The sequence below is a fragment of the Rhinopithecus bieti genome, unplaced genomic scaffold (assembly GCF_001698545.2).
Source record: "Rhinopithecus bieti isolate Rb0 unplaced genomic scaffold, ASM169854v2 scaffold_32081, whole genome shotgun sequence".
Taxonomy (NCBI): Eukaryota; Metazoa; Chordata; class Mammalia; order Primates; family Cercopithecidae; genus Rhinopithecus; species Rhinopithecus bieti.
Genome location: NW_016814436.1, coordinates 5,645,821 through 5,669,441, shown reverse-complemented (window position 1 = coordinate 5,669,441; position 23,621 = coordinate 5,645,821). Strand labels below are relative to the sequence as shown.

The following is a 23,621-nucleotide window of genomic DNA, read 5'->3' as shown; positions in this document are numbered from 1 at the left end:
GCATATTCATCTATGTACATCCTCCCGTATACTTTAAACCATCTGTAGACTTCTTATAATACCCAATACATATAAATGCTGTGTGCATAGTTGCTGTACTGTATTTAAAAAAAATTTTTCCCCCCAGATATTTTTGATCTCAGTTGAATTAGTCTCAGGCTATGGAACCCAGGGATACAAGGGCTGACCATGTATAACATGTGGTGGGGGAGCAACTGTACATGTTATTTTTTAAAAACAGCCAGTTCCTGGTTATTCATCTAGCATGTGGACATATGGTTAACTTTTGCGTTGACCTTGTCTCCTATGGCCTTGCTCAACTGGTTCATTCTAGGAGATTTGAAAAATAGATTCTCTGGGATTCTCTACATAAACAATCATATCCGGTGAATAAGGATGAAGTTTTATTTCTTCCTTTCCAATATTTGTATGTCTTTTATTGCCATTTTGTGTCTCATTGAGTCACAAGCCTTACTTGATCATGCTGTGATGGCCCTGCCTGCCTTCTTCTCTGTGGGGGTTAAATGGGAACAGAACCTACTTTTTACTGAATGAAGAATTATTTATTTATTTATTTTTTGAGATGGGGTCTCACTCTGTCACGCAGGCTGGAGTGTAGTGCTGCAATGTCAGCTCACTGCAACCTCCGCCTCCCAGGTTCAAGTGATTCTCCTGCCTCAGCCTCCCAAGTAACTGGGATTACAGGCACGCACCACCATGCCTAGCTAATTTTTGTATTTTTAGTAGAGACGGGGTTTCACCATGTTGGCTAGGCTGGGCTCGAACTCTGACCTCAGGTGATCCACCCCCCTTGGCCTCCCAAAATGCTGGGATTACAGGTGTGAGCCACCGTGCCTGGCCTGAATGAAGAATTACTAAACCTGAAGAGACAGTAAAAAATAATCACAAGGAAAACAAAACCACAGAAAGAAAAAAGAAATGACCTAATGTTTGTTTTGTTTTGTTCTTCCATTGGAAGAACAAGCGAAAGATGGGTTTATCCACAGGTTTATTTCTATGTAATGATTTCCCATTAGTGGGATACTATGTAGATTTCTCATTGCAGTCCTTTCTGGGTAGAGAGAATGGCCAGTAGAATCAAATTGTAAGAAACATGAAACCATCAAAACAGCCCCTTTTCAGGTCTTGCAGACAGAAAGAACCATTTGGTGCTATGTGCTTCAGCCAGCACCATTTCCGTGTGTGCATGTGTGCACTGGCATTCTGGGAAGCGCTGTGACAGCCTATTAATGTCGGGGAGTGGCCCTGCCTTAGTAGGCATGGTGTGGCACCTGCTTCCTACTTGGCATTTCTGCCGGGGGAGTCTTTGGCCTCCATAACTCTGTGACTGTTGACCATGGCCATCTGTCCAATAGAGTGAGAGCAGGAACTGTACCTGTCTGGAATGGCGGCCTGTCCCTGCCAGTCCCTGCATTGCTATTTTGGAGTGAGACAGATAATGCAGACACAGCGTGCGAGCAAGCAGTCCTGTGGGAGAGCTCCAGGTCTCCTGTTCCTTACGGTGGAAATAAAATCTGCCTTGGAGGCAGAGGGGAACTACTGCTTTGATGTAAGAGATCACTATTATGAAATTCCAGATGTCCACCTGACACCTCCCTGCCTCTCCAGTCCTGACCAGTGTTGTACAGCAAAGGATCCCAACCCTAGGAAATCTTCTATGTCAGGTTCCTGAGAAGGAGAAAGGATGTTTAACATTTTTCACAAAATAAAGGCAGGGGGGCCGGACGCGGTGGCTCACGCCTATAATCCCAGCACTTTCGGAAGCTGAGGCGGGCGGATCACTTGAGGCCAGGAGTTTGAGACCAGCCTGGCCACCATGGTGAAACCCTGTCTCTACTAAAAATACAAAAACTAACTGGGTGTGGTGGCGCACGTTTGTAATCCCAGCTACTGGGGATGCTGAGGCAGGAGAATCACTTAAACCCAGGAGGCGGAGGTTGCAGGTTGCAGTGAGCTAAGATCATGCCAGTGCACTCCAGCCTGGATGACAGAGTGAGACTCTGTCTCAAAGCAAACAAATAAATAAGAAAAGGCAGGGGTGGAAAAACATTAAAGTTTTTTGTTTTGTTTTGTTTTGTTTTGTTTTGCTTTTCCCCCATCCCTTTTTCTGGTAGTTTGTGAAACTTTAGTGTTGTATTACCAGAAGCAGTTATGCACTCTGCAGATTTTAAGACTCCACCATTTCTAGAGGTGGGAATTTTGGTCTGGGGCCTTCTTTGAGAAACACTGGCCATCAGTCCTTACCACTCCTACAGAAGGAGGGGATGGGAGTGGGCAGGGGACAGATATGTGCACACAGACGACTGGGAGGGCTAGACATAACAGGAGGCCACTGGTCCTGGGCATGGGGCTGTGTCCCTGTCTCTGTGCTCACATCTGGACCTCAACATAGGGCCTGTTAGCTAGATGCTCCCTCTCTTAAGTGGCTCGATGGAGATTTTGTAAGAAATTGAGACTAAAGTTGGACAACACAAACATTGTGAGGGTTTGTAGAAGGGATGGGTGCTTGCTGAAAGTTTATATTTAGTCCATATTTAGTTGTCTTTATTCTGTTCAAACATTTTCTTATTTGCTTGTTGAAGCAGGTTCAGAAATGATTATTTGGTAGTGTTTCAGTTTTATTAAAATGCAGTTAATACTGGAAAATATGGTTAGAATTAGGTGACTGCCAAATGTGGCTTTCGGCAGTGTTAGCCTGCATAATAACACTGTTTTTCTCCTTAGTGTGACTGTTTATAAATAAAAATGTGACTTGCAGTATTGTTATTGAGAGAGGTTTAGTGAAAAACAGCATTTGAGTAGTTTCCATGCTTAAAGTTTTTATTTCTTCATTAGTGCCTTATGTCATGACCTGGATCTTCAATTTATTCAGCACAGTAGCACTAATGAGAAATATTTCTACAACCTTTAACCTGTTATATCATTCAGCCCCTCACAGCCAGCCTGTGAGGTAACATTAATATCCTTTTGCTGTTGTTTGAAACCTGGAGCTCCCGGAGATTAAGCCGAGCCGCCGTGGGCACCGACATCCATGGCCACTCCACAGCCCATTGGTTCCGTCCTTGGCCCACACATGACCCGTGTGCTAGAGGGTGACCCGACTGAGAGAGCCCAGGGCTGTGCATGAACACCCTTCAGCATGTCCTATTACCTTTCTGAACTTTAGTTTTCATGACCTCAAAATCAAGATATTCTCTGTAAGCCTATGGTTAACCAGAGGTAATATTTTGCAGAATAAAAAAAAAAAAAAACACCCGTTGTGTAAAGGCTTCAGTAATTGTTTCCATTTCTTTCTGTCTAAAACTTAATGTGGAGCATGGCTACCTTAATCATAAACCACCCATTGGTTGATTTGTTAATAAGAACTAATCTCTTGATAGCACTTTCCATTCTATAAAGCACTTTCATGAGCACATCACTGAAAAAGGTGTTTGAAACGAAGATGATCATATCTGCGGGTGTGATGCGTGACACGGATATTTTGTCTGACTACCCTTCATTTTTTTCCCCCTTAAAATTTTCCTGTCTCAGGAAAGTTCACACACCCACCACCATACAAAGTTTTTCGTACAATTTACACTCCCTGATACCTTTTTTCTTTTTTTTTTAAATGTCAAAGTTGGAACCCTGCTCTAAGGGAATTAAACTGTGATATGGAAGAGAAATTTGGACTTGAAGGCCAGGCAACCAGGTTCTGAAGCCTGCATGGCTCAGCTGCCCACTAGTTGTGTGATCTGGGGCAAAAGTAATTGAGCCTTAACTTTCTCAGTGGAGAAAATAAAAATAATGCGTGCATTATGTCTTGCTGCATTGCTGTAAAAACAAAAGATAATATATGTAAAGTATATAACGTAATGCTTGATATATGAATATCACCCAAAATACTAACTGCTGCTGCCACTGTTTTTTTAAGCATTGGTATTCTAATTAAATTATGTTTTGCCAGTGATTCTGAGAAAATAAGAGTGTTTTAAAGTTTCTTCATGGAAGAATCTACACCGTTTTCAGCTTTTATTCCTATGCATCATTTTGCATATAATTTCTCAATAAATGTATTGAACTTTTGAGGCAAATGTCATTTGAATCATGGACAACGTTGAACTTGAATGATTTTATGTTTGCATGAGCATTACTTTTAAATAAACCAGAAAGCTACTGTTATATTTCAGAAAATAATTCATTTGGGTTTTCCTGTTCAAACTTTGCCATGTTGCTTCTAAGTGACACCTTACTTACTGAGATGGATCAGCCTCAGGGAGAGGTTTGTCATACTTCGTTACATACTGAATAGCCTATAATTATCAAGATTATATCCAGTTAGCATAAAGTGCTGTTTAGTTTCTGTTATGTCGTTGTTACCATAGCTGGAGTCGGGTGGGTGTTTAAACCTTTGTGAACCCAAAATTCTTTAATGATGATGAAATATTTCATGTTTTAATATTCTCTGAGTATGTGTTCAAATGTTTTACCAGGTATGTGTTTTTTACAGGTTCATATAATATATAAAATGCATTTCTGTTCCAAGAAAAATACAAGTGGTAAACAGTTAGGAGAGAGCTTGCATATTTTCCTTTATTGTCCTGTCTGATGATTAATGCATTCAGCTATGTTCAGCCTCACGTTTAACCAGGTTAGTGTTTAGTTTGGTTAGGCTGTTTTCCTTATGAGAACAGAAATGGCCAATCCTGTGCCCTGCCTGTCTTCCAGATGGAGTCTTTGCATTGTTTCCAGATCACAGTACTTAATGTAAGGTCAGATTTTCTTGTGAAAACAGATTTTGGATTAACTATGTCTGTGCACTTGCACGCACCCCTCCACACCTGCCTGTGCACTTAAGCTCTAGCTGCCTGCTGGAGTCATGGTTCTGATTTCCAGGATGCAAATGAGAGTTGAGATTCTGCTTTATAGCCTAAAAATGCAAAAGCAAATTCTTACTGCATGGTTGGTCTGCAAGTCTCCCTTTCATAGAGACCATGAGATGTAGTGGAAAGACCTTGATTCTTATGAAGATTTAATGTAGGGGTTGGCAGACTATGCTGTCGGCCTCTATTTGTAAATAAATTTTTATTGGGACATAGCTGTGTCCCTTTGTTTAATATTGCCTATGGCCATTCTCATACTACAACAGCACAGTTGAATAGTTGCAGTGGAGACTGTATGGTTTGCAGAGTCTTAACTATGTATTTTCTAGCCCTTTACAGAAAAAGTTTGCTGGCCCCTGACTTAATGCAATAAAAAACTCAGTCGTTGGAATCCCAGCTCTGTTATGCAATAGCTGTATGACATCGATCATGTTCTGTAACCTCTTTGTACATTAATATGTCATTTATCCATTTACTCATTGAATATGTATTATGAACTTACTATGTGCCAGGCACTGTTCCAGGCTCAGGAAATACAGCAGTGGACAAATACTGGCCCTCATAGAGCTTGCGTCTCAGTGAAGCTTCCCTTTATGAGGATGATGGTAGATGCCTAGTAGGGAGGATTAGATGAATTAATATATGATACCTGTAAAGCATAAGTAGAATACATGCTCCGTGATGTTCGTTATTATTATGACGCCAGATATAGGGTTGTTAATGTGTAAAACAAAGTAGAACCTCTGTTCAGAGTTGGAACCCTTATAATTCCATGTTTACTATTCTTGAGGTTTTTATTGAAATAATGAATGATTAGAAGTAATTGGGCATATATCTGGTACAATTAGCCTAAAAAAGAGAGAAAGGAGCTTGTATGAAATTAGGATTCTCCATTAAGTAAATAAAATAGTGTCACTGATTTCCCAGCTAAGAGCAGTCTGAGGTTGACAGGATTGTTCTTAGTACACAGGATGGCTTAGATGGAAAAGATGAGAATGGAAAAAGTAAACATTTGATTAATATATGACATTAATACTAGTTTCTTTGTATACATTCAATTTTGATAATTAATTAATTTGATATTTGTACAGAAAGGTCCTAGGATGTGAGCACTCTCCATCTTGGCACTCAGTCATGTCTGGTGAGTGGAATGAATACGGAGTATCAGAGGATCTAGAAGCTCCTGATTGTATGAGTTGGGGAAAATAATTTTGCTGTATTCCTCATTTGTAAAGTAAGGAGACTGGACTGAGGTTTTCCAGGCTCTTTTCAGCTCTGAGTGTGAGATTTATGAATTTTCTCTGTGACCAGATTCCCCAAAATAAAGCTTTGCGTTGTTCTCTCCTGCAAGAAGCCGCCACTTCTTCCCTTTCGTAATGAAGCAACACCTTTATTTCTTCATGTTTCTAAGTACAGAATGCATAATATTGGAGTAACAGGGCCCCACTCATCTTGAGAAATTATCAGTTTCTTCAGCTTCTTAATGAGGATAATTGTCTTTCATGGGCCTTCTCTGTAAGTAGAAGTATGATTTTTGTTGGACCACGTAGTCACTGAAGGCACTTTCCAGTTCTGGCATTCTGAGACTCCAGAGTATAATTCAGAAGGCTAAAGATGAACTGGAAGGAAGAGGGTTATGTTGGGCTTTGTTGTTGTTGTTCTTTTAAGGAGGGCAACCTCCACAGCTGGGAGCGAGACTAGACTTGCTGTTGGGGTGAGTGGCCGTCTTGCAGGACGCAACCAGTAGTGATTTCAGGCCTCAGTAGGCATCCTTGTCATTTTTATGTGGTGTTTATGTAGTATCCTTTTTCCTCTAACGCTCTTCCTTTGGCACATAACCCTGTAAGAAAAGTTGAGATCTGAAAGCACAGATGCTGTGAAATGACCAATTCTGTATTGCCTTGCATGGTTACAGACAAGAAAACTAATCTAGCAGAGATGAAATAGAATTCGTACATACTTTTGAGAGTATAAAGAAAAGAATCATTGGTACTTTATTTGGAAATATGCCATTCTTCTGGAGTTTTCATTTTCAAAATATTTAGGAATTAATAATATTTTTTGAAAAAGAATCTCTGGTTGATAAAGAAGTAAAGTGGAAAAGTATACTCTAATAATTTTACCAATCAGGAGTCCTTGCACTTAAACATTTAAACTTAATATTATCTATGAGTTTTCATATCTAAGTATTCTACATTCATAAAATTCCAAATACAAAGGCTTATACGGATAAAAAGGCAGACTGTATCATCTTTTTTTTTGAGACGGAGTCTCGCTCTGTCACGCAGGCTGGAGTACAGTGACACGATCTTGGTTCACTGCAACCTCCACCTCCCAGGTTCAGGCGATTACCCTGCCTCAGCCTCTGGAGTAGCTGGAATTACAGGTGTGCGCCACCACGCCCAGCTGATTTTTGTATTTTTAGTAGAGATGGGGTTTCACCATGGTGGCCAGGCTGGTCTTGAACTCCTGACCTCAAATGACCCACCTGCTTCAACCTCCCAAATTGCTAGGATTAGAGGCATGAGCCACTGTGCCCGCCCGACTGTTTTCTCTCGTGAGAGCAGGGTGTGAAAGCCCCCTTGTTGCCCGTTTCAGAATTTATGCAGTGTGATGGGAGGAAATCTGGCTCTGGAGTCAGGCAGACTAGGTTCAACCCTGGCCCTGCTGTGGAGTGGACGTGACCCTGTGCCAGCCTCTTTCCCCCTCTGTAGAGTGGGATAACAGGAAGTCTTGCCTCAGAGGCTCATAGGGAAGATTAGGTCAGATACTACATGTAACGTGAACCGTGTGAACAGTGCTGGCAAATGCTTAGTACATAACAACTGCCTTTATTTTTGTTTGCACAAATATATCCTAATCTTCTGAAATCTAAACCTGGATCATTGACTTGTGTCTTCATTTGCGAATGGAAGTCCTTTGGCACCTTAAAAACAGTATGTTGGGGATTGGACTTGGGGTTCTGGATTAGGGTGGTACAGATGCGCTTCCCTGAATCTCTCCAGCTAAATACATCCAGAACCTTGTCATCATATATGAAGCAATCATGGAAACACTGACAGGTAGGGAGAAGATGGCATACTGGCAAGGGGCCTTGGGACTCAGAAACGACAAGGTGGCAAGTTCCCTGGGTTTTCTCCGACTGATTAATGTTAGAGAAGCTGTCAATCCAGAAACACCAATGGGTGCAGACCAGAAGGCCCCGAGGAAAGCTCACTCTTTCTCCCCAAAGGACCAAGAAGGGGGCAACTTAAGACAGAAAACTTTTAGACAATAAGTGCCCTATTTCAACCAAACACCACGGAAAAGAATGTGGCCCCAGCCCACCAACAAAGGCCGAATGGGGAGCCTAAATAGAAACCTTCCCCTGCTTATAATGAGGCACCCCTCACCCCTGCCAGGTGGTGTCAGAGAAGATGGAGCTGAGAGCCAGGTTTTTATCCCTACTGGGCAGTAATGAGGCATTCCCCAAACCCCACCCAGCTGCACTGTCAGGGAGCACGAACAACCAGCTCTGCCCAGCAGTAGTGAGGCACCCCCCTCTCCCCAGGTGTCAAAGGAGGTTGAGTGAGAGACCTAGATCTTCACCACAGCCTGGCAGTAGTGAGCTGCTCTGCCTTCCATGTGCTAGTGTTGAATGAGCTCTGCTAAAATAGGAGACTTAAACTTAAGATTCAGTCTTCTCATACCACTACACCCAAATGTTTAGATTACAATTAAAAATCATGGGTTATACCAAGGACCAGGAAAATCTTAGCTTGAGTGAGCAAAGGCAGTCAACAGATGCCAATACCAAGATGATGACATGGATGTTGGAATAATCTGATGAGGATTTCAAAGCATCCATCATAGAAATGCTTCTGTAAGCAATTAGGACCACACTGGAAACAAATGAAAAAATCTCAGCAAAGAAATAGAAGGTACAAAGAGAAGCCACGTGGAAATTTTAGGACCGAAAAAGACAGCAACCTGAAATAAAAAGCCAAAACTCAGTGATTGGGTTCAGTGGCAGAATGGAGATGCCAGAAGAAAAAATCAGTGAACTGGAGGATGGAGTAAAAATTATCCTGTCTGAACAACAAAAAGAAAATAGACTGTACAAAAAAGTTAACCAAGCTTCAGGGATATGTGGGACTTTAATAAAAGGCCGAAAAAGTATTCAAAAGAATAATTTCCTCAATTTGGCAAAAACCATAAACCTAGAAATTCAAGAGGGTCAAGACTGGATTGCGTTTCTTTGGTATAGCTTTTGAATAGCAAATGACTCAACTCTGGAAATTTCCGTGATCCCATTAACCCATCACTCCTGTTAAAACAAGAAAGGATCTCTTATCAGTCTTTTATTCTTCATGATTCCAGGCTATTGGCCTTAGTCCAGGATACATCAACCAGCATTTTCAACAAAAGTGACAGTGTTTCTGCTAAATATATTGTTTTGCTAAACCAGCAATTACACTGGTATATATCCTGTAGAAATGAGTGCTCATGTCCACCAAAAGCCATGTACACAAACGTTCATAGCAGCCTAATTTATAATAGCCAAAAACTGGAAACAACCCACGTGTCTATCACTAATGGAGTGGATAAATACATTATGGTATTCATACAGGGGAGTATTACACAGTGGTGACAGAGGAAGCTTCTGGGATGTGCAGCAGCTGGGCGCAAGAGAGTGCCTACTGTATGACTCCATTGATCCAAAATCCCAGAAGTGGCCAAAGTAATGTAGGACGATAGAGGTTAGAATACTAACTTCTAGTAGGGGTTATGAACTGGCAGAGGACACAAGGGAGTCTCTGGTGCTGGAATGTTCTCTGTCACTATATGAGTGGTAGTTACACATCTGCCTACATATATAAAACTTGTATAAGTGATACATGTAAGATTTATGCACTTTACTGTAATAAATTAAATGTTAAAGAAATGTTTATAGTCATCTCTTCTTACCCATGGGGGATATAGTCCAAGACTCCCAGTAGATGTTGAAACTGAGGATAGTACCAAACCCTATGTATGTGAGTTTTGTCCTATGCATACGTACCTGTGGTAAAGTTTAATTTATAAATTAGGCACAGTAAGAGATTAACAACAGCAACTAATGATAAACTAGAACAATTACAACAATAGATTGCTTACAATTTCACAGATAGATTTGTTCATACTATTATTGATCTTAGCAACCTCAGCGTACAGTTTTTTTCTTAAGTCTAGAACTTTGACCTTTTCACTGAAAGGAAGCACTTTTTTTTTTTTTTTTTTAAATTAAAAACTTTTTCTTTTTCTTTAAAAAGAAAGCCTTTTTTTTTTTTTTTTTTTTTTTTTTTTTTTTGAGACGGAGTCTCGCTCTGCCGCCCAGGCTGGAGTGCAGTGGCCGGATCTCAGCTCACTGCAAGCTCCGCCTCCCGGGTTCACGCCATTCTCCTGCCTCAGCCTCCCAAGTAGCTGGGACTACAGGCGCCCGCCACGTCGCCCGGCTAGTTTTTTGTATTTTTAGTAGAGACGGGGTTTCACCATGTTAGCCAGGATGGTCTTGATCTCCTGACCTCGTGATCCGCCCGTCTCGGCCTCCCAAAGTGCTGGGATTACAGGCTTCAGCCACCGTGCCCGGCCAGGAAGCACTTTATGGCTTCTCTTTGGCATGTTCAAATTGGTGGTATCACTACTCTTGTACTCTGAGGTGATTGTGAAGTAAAATAAGGGTTCCATGAACACAAGCACTGTGATACCATGGCAGAATGGCTGGGGAGCATGGATAGTGTGGATGTGCTGGATGAGGGAGGATCCAAGCCCTGGGAGGGATGATGAGAGGTTTTCTTATGCTCTCAGCATGGCGCACAACTTAAAAAACAGGAGTTGTTTATTTTAGGAATTTTCCACTTAATAGTTTCAGACCACGGGTAACCGAAAATCGCAAAACATGAATCCTTGCATGGGGGGGTACAACTCTGTGTTCTTTTCGGAGACACCAGTCTCTGAAAATTCTTTCTGTTGCCTTCAGGACAAAGTTGAAACTGGTAAGCTTGGCCTTCAGGGCCGCCGCTGATTGGGCCTTCCTGGCCGAGTCAGGTGTCCTCTTCTGTGTTCCCACGGGCCTTAGTGTTTCCCCCCAGTGCTGGATGTGAATGGTGCTTCTTGCTTGTCTGTGGGGCCTTCTCTCTCCCTTGTCCCCACCCACATCCTGACATTGGTAAGAGCAGTACCTGTGTCTGATTCACCTTTTAATCACCAATACAAGGTCTGTCACAAAGTAGCTTTCTTTTAAATGTTTATCAAATAAATAAATAGAAGATTAAAAGACGCGCCAGGTGCCAGGTGTTAGCACACAGAGAAATAGGTCTTGGAAAAGTACCTGAAAATGCTGTCGTCATGTTTGTATCATGCTGATGGCACGATTCCCGAGTGCACTGAGGCAACGGTCAGACTTCTTTCCTGTAGGTCAAGGCTGGTGAGAGTTTGGCACTTGAGGTCTCTTCCTAGGTCTGCCGAGGCTGGCAGCCTACTACCCGCATTTGTCCCTGACTGCTTTGCAGGCCGGCCCCTGTCCTACAGCAGGCCAGGTCTGTGTCATTGGCTGTCCCTCTCCCCTTCTTAATCCTCAACACTTTCAGTTGCACGCTTTGAGGTTTTCCAGCACATTTCATGTTATTTCAGCCATTCTCTCTTCTCTGAAAACCAGAAATAGTTACCTGCAATTTGTGTGGTACAATTTTTAAAAAAACATGTACATTTTTAAATTAAGCAGATCTGGGCTTTGCCACTCATTAAGCTCTGTGACCGTGAGCAAGGTAACCCTTATAGATCTCATTTTCTTTATCTGTCACCTAGGAACATCATTTTCTACCTTGCAAATCATTAGGAATACCAAATATTTGCATGTAGGAGATTTGTAATATAATAGGATACTTGGTGTATGTTTCCTTTCCCTCTCCTATTTCCCATTTTCAAGCAGAGCTAACACAGTTTCTAAGACACATGATCTTGATTCGTAAGACATAGTCCCCTAATTATAATCTGCACCCCGAGTGTCACATTGCACAGTCTGCCTCAGGTAACAGTGGGGCTTCCACATGTCTCGCCTTGGAGGTCTGTGCTAGGCTGTCAGGAGGTGTGGATGGCAGGCAGGGGAGAAGGGACGGGACGTTGGCTTCCCGTGGGCTCACCTGTCGACTGCCTCCCTATGCCCAGGGGACACACAGCTTAGAGCAGGGCCCAAATGGACATCCTGGCTATTGTTACACATTTCAAGGGCTGCTGTGTGGTAGATTCCCAGCACAGGCTGGACACTTGAGTTTCCAGCAAGCCTTTTATTTTTTTATTTTTTAAACACCATGGGCAAGCTGATCAACAGTTTCCAAGGCATTATTTATTGATGGCACGGAGCTTATCATAATACAACAAGCAACTGAGATTCTGTCCATGGGTTAAAAATTAAAGACTGAATGTGTTCATGACAGAATTCTGTTTGTTCAGGCACTGAAGTATGACATTGTAGATGATGCATTATGGGTGGGGATTGCACCCCAAGTAGCAGAGGCAGAATGCATATTTTTAAAAACTTGCTGTATGGGTTATTTTTGTTCTGAATGTAGCTGTGCATGTTAGCACAGATGTGCCAAAACAACTTTTCAGAGCTGCTTTGTTTTCTCTGCTGCTGCCATGGTTTACCCATCCCTTTCTGGTATTGTTGCTTTCTCAAGTCATGTCTTGTGGTACTTTAGGGAGGCTACTAAATAGAGTGGAGTTTTAAGTAATGTGCACTCAAGTACATTAGAGATAAATTCACTTCTTGATTCATATTTTCTCCTGCTTCTACTTAAAAATGGGGATCTTTCATCTAGCTCTTTAAATACTTCACTGGCCAGCTTTTGACATTTTGCCTAATTAAACTGTCTTAAAGAAATGACAGTAATGGAAAACTAACACTGCTTATACTTTTTTTCTTACGATTCAGCTAGTTTAAAGTTCTTTAGAAAGAATGCAACAAAAATGCCCTAAGCAGAAGGACAAATAAAAGATGATATTAAATTCTCCCATTTTATTGAGCACTTTCTAGAAGCCAGGTATTGTGTACGACTTTCTGTTTTCTTACCGTTTACTAAAATGACACCTTCTGTTTGCAGTAGAGCTTTTTGGCCTGTTTTTCATGAGGCCAAAATGACTCACCTAAGTTCACATGGCTGAGCAGGTGGCAGTGCCAGGCTTAACTCAATGCTCCTGGGTCCTATCCCTGCTTTCTTGCCATTACCCCCTGTTCTGTGGAAGTCTGAGGAAGCCGCGAGGCTGAGAGTCAGAGACAGTCCTGTGCCAAGGGTCTGCACCGTCCTGTAGGAGGGGTATACTTGGCAGCCTCCGAGCCATGTCCTCCTGGACCAAACATGGGAAGATATTTTGCATTCCAAATCAGTTGAAAATACCTTTCTGACATTTAGCACTAAGGTTTCTGGTTGTTTTGCACAAAGCAGACAAATTTTGTAGCTATGCAGTGATACGACATTCATTCACCAAATATTTTTTTCATCTTGTAATCAGAAATATAACTAGCTTCTTAAAAATCAGTTAATTTCATTCATTATTTAAACAAAGATTTTATCTGCTAGTTGAATAATTCATGAGGAAATTGCACTAAATTCAGATGTGAATGTTTGCTAAAGAAAAGATAGTTGCTAATTTTTCTGGAATTTGGTAGTTGAACTCAGAGAATATTTGTATTAATCACATTTTTTTTGTACTTCTGGGTACTTTAAGAGCCTCTGCCATTACTATTCTTGAAAAGCATCTTTATTTTGTCACAAAAGCTTGGAGAATGCTGCTTACTACTTTACCCTATTGAGTTTTGCCGTGGAATTGCAGTATCATTCTTTCTGGATTCCTTTCTTTTTGGAGGTGTCATGGGGAGCAGGGTTAGTTAATGGGGTGCAGTCTCTGACATTCTCGGCCCCACTGTGTTCCTGTGTGGCCACTGAGGCCCCATGCAGTGGTGCAGTCCTTGTGTGAGAAGCTGGGCGCCAGCGCAGCCCACACTTTATCACCCATCCTGCCAGGGCGTTGCTTCCTGGTCGGAAGGATTATTGGTTCTTCCTTACTTAGGTCTTGTACGCACTCCAAGTGCAATGCCGTGGGCACATCTCAGCTGGTCAGCAAAACTTGTACTACTAAATGCCTTTATCTCATAAAATCTTAATTTATAAAATGTAGGCAGCTGGAGGAATGCTCAACCTTCCTTTAAGGCAAAGGAAAGCCCCAAAGAACATTTTTTACCTATCAAAAAAGCAGTTTAAAAAATCTGCAGCATCAGTCAGAAAAAGGGAAGCATGGACAGTTCTAGGGGTGGTATGAATCGGGAGAACCCTCTTGGGAGGCGTTTTAACAGTATGTCTCAAAGACAGTCAAAGATGGTTTGGTTTTGTTTTTGTCCAGTAATTCTTTTGGGAATTTCTCCAAAGGAAATAATCAGTGATGAGGTTAAAAAAAATTGTATATATGGATGCTCATTACATTGTTGTTGAAAATTCAGTCATGCTGCAAATGTCCTGAAATGTTCAGTAAATTATGGAGGTCGTAGTGACTGAATAGAATATACTATAAAAAAAACACATTTTCGAAGAATTTTTATTGTATGAAAAGATCTAAAATACTATATATATAAAGATGATCTTCATTTTTTAACAAATTAAGTATAAGTATTTAATATATGTTCATTGAAAAACACAGAGAATTTTCATGGATAGGATCTGTCCTCATCTCAGGGTTGGGGCTTGGCTCCTGAAAGAAGGGTCAGACCCTAGAGTATTCAGCTGGGCTGCAGTGAGATTTGAGGGTGATGATCCTCTAGCTGAAACAGACTTTAATTGTCATTGACTCCAAAACTGGAGGTGGTACCTTTTTCTGTCTACCCCTGTGTCTTGATGTGCCTCCTGGCCCCTTTTCCCTCAGGGCATTAGGGAGACAGGAGGACCCAGGAAATGCTGAGTGTCCTGGCAGTTTCCTTCCTACCTTCTAGCCTCCAGTTCCCGAGCCTGGCATTTGCTTCTTTTGGCCTTGGGTACTCAGTAGACTTACTGTATGGGAAGGAATGCTGTCCGTTTGTCTTGAGTTGAACTTTCTCATCAATACTTCTGTGGCTCTTCCCATATCCCAGCTTTGGACAGAATAGTCAGTTGGAATTAAAATAATTTAATGCACTTTAGTGAGGTATATATGTATGTGTGTGTTATTCCTGTATAATGTTAACAGAACACAGTAGAAAATTTGCATATTTCACAGCCCACAGTTTGGAAATACATTTCTGAAAGAAGCTACCCTGAAAACAATCAGTGGGCAAATCATCTGATGATCACTGGAACTGTTAAAGAAAATCTTGTGCAATTTCAGTGACCGATGATCTTTTTCCAGGAACAAAAATATTCATATCATTTACAAATTAATCTTATCAGGAATGAGTGTTTACATTTGCCTACAATATTTAGTGTGGATTGCTCAAATACTTGGTGCTGATGCCAGGGTTATACAAGGAGCAATATACAAGATTTCTCTCCTGAGACCTTTATGTCCTGAACCCTTTGCTGTCTCCATCTACCCCCTTTAGGAGATTTCCAGTGCCCTAGATTTAAGGGCCATTTGTGTGCAGATGACAGCAGAATGCCTGTTGAGCCCAGACATGTCCCGGGGGCTCCACACTAGGGGACATACCTGCTCACATTCTCAATGTATGAGAGATGGAAAATATATAACTGCTAACATTTACTTAGGTGTCTCGTCTCTAAGTGCCTCCCGCAAAATATGCCCAAACTGTGCTCTTGAGTCCCGCATCCCCAGATCTTTTCTTTGCCCTCTCAGCAAATGATCCCACCACACATCCAGCTCAACCAGACTCTTAGAATCTTCCAGTTGTTTCTTTCTCTTACCACCACTGTCCTAGAGAGCAGTTAGTGTCTGATCTACCTTTACCGTATATCTCATATCCACCTGCATCTTTCTGTCCCCACTGCTGTCGCAGCCTTCAGTCCTGCATCACCTTTCATTCAGCGTCCACAACCGCTTCCTCACTGGCCTTCTTGGTGCCACTCTTGCTCCTTTTCATGCAAATCTAAGTTTTTTTCCTGATTTCCAAGACTTTATATTTGACCCTTCTGTGAATCTGAGTCACCTAGGGAGGTTTTAGTTCATTCGTTAGTTAGAGACATGGTCTCCCTCTGCTGCCCAGGCTGCAGTGCAGTGGCACAGTCAAAGCTCCCTGGAGCTTTGAACCCTTGAGCGATCCTCCCGCATCAGCCTCCCAGGTAGCTGGGACTACAGGCTCACATGCCACACGCAGCTAAGTTTTAATTTTTTGTAGAGATGAGGTCTCGCCATGTTATTCAGACTGGTCTCGAATTTGTGACCTCAAGTGATCCACCCGCCTCACCCTCCGAAAGCACTAGGATTACAGGCATGAGCCACCATGCCCAGCCAGGAGCTTTTAAACTATATATCTGTGCCAGAACCATCACCCCCAAGATACAGATTAGGTTGGCATGAGGTGGGGCCAAGAGATGGGTAGTTTTTACAGCTCCCCGGGAGATGTAGATTCACAGTAAGGATGGAGAGTCACTGCTCTGTCAGTGGTTCTTCAGACTGTATCAGTACATCATCATGATCTGAAAGGCTCACCTGACCACCCCTCCAACCTGACCACCCCTCTAACCTGACCATGCCTCTAACCTGACCAGCCCTCTAAAACCGTCTGTGGCCGCTCTCTCAATCTCTAGTAGACCATCTTAATATTTCTTTTATAGGAATTACCATAATCTGTAAATGTATTTTTAGGTATGAATTTACTCACCTGCCTCCCCCCGGCTAAGTTTCATTCAGTACATATCTGTTGTATTTGGACCCTGCAAGGGTGGAAGGTGAGCTTTTGCCTCTCACACGCGTATATTTTTTTCACCAAATCATTGTTAAGTATCCCAGGACCAGGCAAGGGATGCAAGGATGAGTGGAAACATGGTTCTTGTCATTGAAAGCCCCAGAGTCTAATGACAGAGTGAGACAAGCAAATAAATAGCTGCTCTGCTCTATAAACGCTATACAGCCCGACTCAAAGAGGGATTCGATTGTCACCGCCCTGGGAAGGGGCCAGTGAAGGGCCTGGAAAAGTTAAGGGTTAGTATTTAATACAGCTCTCTCCATGACATGAAGAAGAGAGGGAGAGCCTTCTAAGCCGTCCAGCCACTTTGTGGTGATGGTGGTGGTGGTGCACTGATGAGTTGGGCGTAGCTTTGGCCATTAGGGATGTAGGAGCGTGTCCTTCCTTTGGAGAGAAGCTCAGTTTGTCAGGACCATCCTGCTCCCACCTTCATGAGGCTGCTTTGCCAACTACACTCCTTTTTTTCCTCTTGGAGCACTGTTAAGGAGTGGAGGTTTTACCCCCAGAAGACTCTTAAGTGGGTCAGCACAACACATAAATCTAATTAACTGCAAAATCACTTTGACCTCAAGGTGGAAAATTCATTCCGTATTAAGATACTCCAATGAAAGGCCTACATTCATCGTAATAATAAAATGCCCATAAGAGACACTCCATATTTGAATATTAATTCTATCTCATTATCAGATTCCCAGAGGAGATCTTAAAATCCAAAGATTACATTGCATTTTAAATTAAAGTCCAAAGGCATTAAAGTCCAATTCTCTTGCCCATGTATGTTCAAATAAATTGAAATTCAAAATATATTCTCCCTGATTTCTTATTCTGCACAATCCCAGTTAGAGGGGCTCTTCGTGCCTGTGTAGGGTCAGGATTTTTTTTTTTTTAACAGCTGCAGCCTGGACTGTCTCTTGCTGGAATGTGTGTGTTTCTTTCAGGAACACCCAATACCAAACCTCTGATGTGCCTCACTTCTTAAAATTAAAAAAGTTAACAGGACACAGGATTATCAAAACACTGACCCCTACCCCACACATACACCAAAGTTAGAAAACAAGCCAATTCCTGGTCTTCCAATAGTTACCCAAGCAAAAGTATGTCCCCAGAAACCAGCACTTCTTACCCATTGCCAACTAGCAGACCATAGCAGAAAGTCTGTGATATCTGAGGGAAAGATGGAGAAAGTCTTCATTTCTGCTTCACTAGATTTCAGTTAGTCGCTGACAGTTGCGGGGCTAGACATTTGGGAGCAATCTCCTCAGTAATTTCTTGGATCTTGCTGTCAGTAATTCCAGTGAGTCAAGACCATGCCTTTCTTTCTCGTGGGTTTTGTAGGACCCAGTCGCAGTTTCTGTTCGAATAGCCACTGAAACATCTACGCTTTTCTGAAATTCACTTTAAGTGTGTTAGAACACAGTGCGTTTTCATTCCTCTTTATATCTTTTTATCCTGACCTTCGATATCTTATTTCCCATTTCGTTTATTTTTATTGTTTATTTTCAGGACAGGGTCTCTCTCTCCTTCTCTCTGTCGCCCAGTCTGCAGTGCAGTGGCACAGACATAGCTTACTGTACTCTCGAACTCCTGGGCTCAACCCATCTTCATGCCTTAGCCTCCCCAGTAGCTCGGACTATAGTCACGCACTATCACACCCAGCTAATTTTTTAAAAAATTCTTTATTGAGATGGGGTCTCTCTATGTTGCCCAGGCTAGTCTCAAACTCCTGGCCTCAAGCCAGCCTCCCTCTTTAGCCTCCCAAGGTGCTCTTACTCCAAAAAAAATTACTGTTTTCCAGCTAAATCAGCTTTATTGCTTTAGTTTGTTTTTATTCTTTCATTGTTTCTGTTCTAATAGACTGAAATACTTTTTACATAACTCTAGTTCCTCTTTGATTTTCTGAGCATCCTTGATTTCTAGAGATAGAACGTTCTAAACAAAGACCTTTTAAAATTATAGTATTTTATTGAATTTATTTTTCTATATCAGTGCTAGGAGACAGTATCCGTGTGTTTTCTTCTGGTCTTAGCATCTATGTAAACTTTCCTTTACCTATGACACTTACTATAGGTTTCTGACACATAGCCTTTTTGAAATTAAAAAAGTTCTCTAGTTTTCTGATAATCAAAAAAATTATAAATAGGGGCTAAGCACGATCGGGTCCTTCTTCTGTGATGGTTGATATTATTATGAGTACATTAATGAGGTTCATTATAGATTTTCTGATCCACTTGAATCTATTCTTGCATTTTGAGAAAAGTCTGCCTGAACATGAAGTGTTATTGTAGCATGTTTAATTTAGTTATGCTAATATTATTTCTAGAATATTTTAGGGGAAGGGGATATATTTTCATAAGTTAAAAAGGCCTTTAATTTCTTTACAGTGGTCTATCTTTCCTGGTTTTGGAACAAAGTCACACTAGCCTGGTAAAATAGGTTGGAAATCTTTCCTTATTTTTCTGTTGTTTTGGAACAACCTGTATATAAAACAGATGTTCTGTTTCTTGCAAATTGGGTGGAACTCACTTGAGAGCTATCTGCGTCTTTGTATTTGTTAGTAAGTCTTGGTCATTTTAGTATCTTTAAAAATTTTTGTTCTTTTAATATTTTTTCTTATTTTCTTTTCAGGCACAGTTTATTTTGGAATTCAGATAAGAACTGATACTTATAAACATTCCAAATGTTAATAAACATTTTTTCTTCAAGGCAATTACCTTTTCTTAAGATCAATCTTAGCACAATCCTATGCAAAAACAAAAATTTTTAGAAGTCTAAATAGATTAAAATAGGAGAAATCAACTCTACCCTTCTCATAGAAATTATTCTGAAAGAATTAGAAGATTCAATGATATAAATCAGATTAAGAGGGGGTAGACTTAAATTTAGTGCCTAAAATATAATTATATTTCACGAAATAAGACCGTTATTTTCTTTTTTTCTTTTTTTTGAGATGGAGTCTCGCTCTGTCACCCAGGCTGGAGTGCAGTGGCGCGATCTTGGCTCACTGCAAGCTCCGCCTCCCAGGTTTACGCCATTCTCCTGCCTCAGCCTACCGAGTAGCTGGGACTACAGGCGCCGCCACCACGCCCGGCTAGTTTTTTGTATTTTTTAGTAGAGACAGGGTTTCCCCGTGTTAGCCAGGATGGTCTCGATCTCCTGACCTCGTGATCCGCCCGTCTCGGCCTCCCAAAGTGCTGGGATTACAGGCGTGAGCCACCGTGCCCGGCGAGACCGTTATTTTTCTAAAGAGGTCATCTAGGCTGGCTTTTATGCTGCTCTAGTTTCATCTCACTAAGAGGGAGGGCAATCAATAAACTGGTCTTACCAAAAAGTTTCCACTTTTTAGTAGTGAGCTCACTAGCTTTAGGTAACTTAGAAGTTCGTCTTTTCCCCTGGGTAACCACTTTTTCTCCACTGTTCTTGTAGTTGTTGTAATAGAGCCCTGGTTTCTTTTCCCCCAAGAAATGCCCACTTTTCTGGTGTCGTGCCCACTGAATAGGAACTGGAGGAAGGGACCACAGCTGCTCTTCCTTTAGGGGATGATGCTCTTCTTAGCTCTTCGGTAGTTCACATATGTAAGAAGTCACAGCAAGTTCCCTAAAGTCCCTAAGAAAGTCTTGGTAGGGTTTCAGTGGCTCTGAACCACCTATTGCTTTAATTCAGTCTTTTGTTTTTAACTGTAAATAAGCCAAGGTTTTTCTCTTATTTTGAAATCGTCAACCTCCAATCCAATTTTGTAACATCATTCTGTACTTTGAATAATGAGGCCAAAAGAGTCATTGGCTTTGGTGAAAACCTTCGACATTTTACTGACTTTGTTAAATTCTTCTAAACTTGCGTTGGCAGTTACCCCTACATAAGGAGCCACATGAAGATCATAGATAAGGTGAATCAAATGATTTACATATTTACTGATAAGAGCATTTTAGTTCCACCCAAATGCTTTCTCCTAATAGCCCAGCCAGGCCTTTTGCAGGCTTTGCAGTTGCTTCTCAGGACCATGGTCACCAGGTTTGTCTACAGTTCTCCCACAAAACCTGACTTACCTTAAAATTCAAAACAATTTTATTGTACTCTGTTGATGTCCAACAAACTTTTCTTATTTTAAAACATCTCCATAACCATTGAATTAGATAAAGTACCATCGAAACCTAAAGACATAGAATTGATTGCTAGAGAGCTTTGTGTTCAGCATCTCCTAGTCAGTTGTGAATTTGTCCTCAGCTTGTCTTCCATCAGTGACAACATCAATCCAGAGTGTAGTAATTTCAAAGTTGTCTTCACGAAGCCTGGCAGTAATTGTTCTGTGCTTTTCTTCTGTCCATCATCCAAATACCAGCTGACGGAAGCATCTCCTGCATTTGAATAGGGGTAACAATGGTAGCAGAGTCCACATCTTGAGGTCTTATTCCATTTAATAAATCCCTCACTGCTCCTTCTGCTATTCTGAATTCACAGTTCTCTTTAACAAATAATTCTGTCAGGCTCTTCAATCTTTCTGTGACAAATGACCAGAATTCTGGAGCCTGCACCTTCATTTTAGGCAGCTGTTGCTTCAGAAGTCACAGTCTATTCCACCAGCCTTTGCCAAGGATGCAGGTGCCACAGCATCTCAAGAGAAATCACCAATCACACAGCTCCATGCTGAGGCCCTCTTGCCTGCTACTGAGGAGCTCTTGCCACCCCAACTCCTACCTTTCCCCAATGATGCAGGACAGGCAAGCCCCAAATTTGAACTTAGCCTGGGAAGGTTCTTGGCTTTGCCCAGGAAATAATTCAAGGGTGAGCTGGTAGTGGTAAACAGCAGCTTTGATTGAAGCAGCAGTGTATAGCAGCAGCAGAGGTGCCGCTCCTTGCAGAGCAGGGCTGCCCTATAGGCAGTGTGCCCAGAATTGCAGCTCAGAGGCAGGTCTGCATTCATATTTATACCCAGTTTTAACTATATGTGAATTAAGGGGTAGTTAATGCAGAAATTTCTAGGAAAAGGGTGGCACCTTTCAGGTCGTCAGGTTGTTGCTATGGAAAGGGGCGGTAACTTCTGGGTGTTGCCATGGCAGTGGTAAACTGACATGACATATTGGTGGATATGTCTTATGGAAAATGGCTTCCACCCGTGACCTACCTGTTTTAGTTAGTCCTCAATTTGGTCAGGTGTCCGAGCCCCACCTCCTACCTCTCCAGGACACGGTCAGTATCCTGGCTGGGCACTTTAAAAGGACAGTTCTACTCAAGCCTTTGATTTTTTCTGTCAATTTTAACCTTTTCTACTTTTCTCAGGAATGTCTACTTCATCTGGGTTTTCACATTTTTTCCAAAAAATTGTTCATATTTTAATATTTTACCTAGGTTGTCTAAAACCTGTTTCTCCCTTTTAATTCTTTTTTTTCCTTCCTCAGTCCTTCTGGAACTTTTCCATTCTATTAATGTTTACAAATAACCAGCTTTTGGTTTTGGCTAAGCTTCTCTGTAGTGTTGTTACTGTAATTCACTGACTTTCTTGCCTGTCAGTTTATAAGAACAAAGATAAAAAACGGTAACAGGCTTTCCTTCAGAAATGATGCAAGACAGGAATCAATGGAATGACATATTTAAAATACTAAAGGAAAACTGTTATCTAGAATTATGTATCCAGCGAAAATATCCTTCAAAATGAAGGTCAAAAAAAAAGAAGGCAAAATGTCCTATAAGAAATGTTAAAGGAAATTCAACAAGGTGAAAGTAAATGATAGCACATGGAAACCTGACCGATACAAATCGATACAAAGGATCAGAATCACTGGAAAAGTTAAATATATGGGTACAAAGAAGATCTTTCTGTTCTCACTTTTAATTTTCTTTGAAATGTAATTGGCTCTTTAATCATAATCGCAATATATTAGGAGATATTTAATGTGTATATAGAAGAAAATACATGAGAGTATTAAACGGAGTATACAGTTACAACATTCTTACCTTGTGTGTGGGGTAGTATGGTATTATTTGTAGATAGACTGCAACAACGTAAAGATGTATATTCTAAACCCCAGTGCAACCACTTTTAGAAAAGAGAGCGACAGTTTATAAGCCAGTGTTGGAGAAATAAGTGGAATATTTTAAAATGCTCAGTCTCAAAAGAGTCTGGAAAATAGGAACAAAGAATAGTCAAGACAAGTAGAAAACAGATGGCAGAATGATAAACTCAGTCATGTTGATAAATATATTAAATGTAAATGGCTTAAATATCCGATTAAAAGACTGTTAGAATGAAGTCTTGTCTTGTCTGGTCTGGTCTTTTTTCGACGAAGTCGCTCTGTGTCGCCCAGGCTGGAGTGCAGTGGCGTGATCTCAGCTCACTGCAACCTCTGCCTACCAGGTTCAAGTGATTCTCCTGCCTCAGTCTCCCAGGTAGCTGCGATTACAGGTTCACCACCACACCCAGCTAGTTTTATATTTTATTAGAGATGGTGTTGTGGGAAGTCAGAGACCCCGAACGGAGGGACCGGCTGTAGCCACAGCAGAAGAATCATGAAGATTTCATGGACATTTATTAGTTCCCCAAATTAATACTTTTGTAACTTCTTACACCTGTCTTTACTGAAGTCTCTGAACATAAATTGTGAAGATTTCCTGGACATTTATCACTTCCCCAATCAATACTCTTATAATTTCCTATGCCTATCTTTACTTTTATCTCTCAGTCCCATCATCTTCCTAAGTTGAGGATGTACGTCACCTCAGGACCCTGTGATGATCACGTTGTCTGCACAAATTGTTTGTAGAGCATGTGTGTTTGAACAATATGAAATCTGGGCACCTTGAAAAGAACAAGTTAACAGTGATTTTCAAGGAACAAGGGA

The 23,621-nt window shown here is 41.3% G+C and overlaps 1 protein-coding gene across 1 annotated transcript in view; it reads left to right on the top strand.

The window, feature by feature from the left end:
* ATXN10 (ataxin 10) overlaps positions 1-23,621 on the top strand; it is a 184,870-nt gene that overhangs the window by 106,568 nt on the left and 54,681 nt on the right. The window lies entirely within an intron of this gene.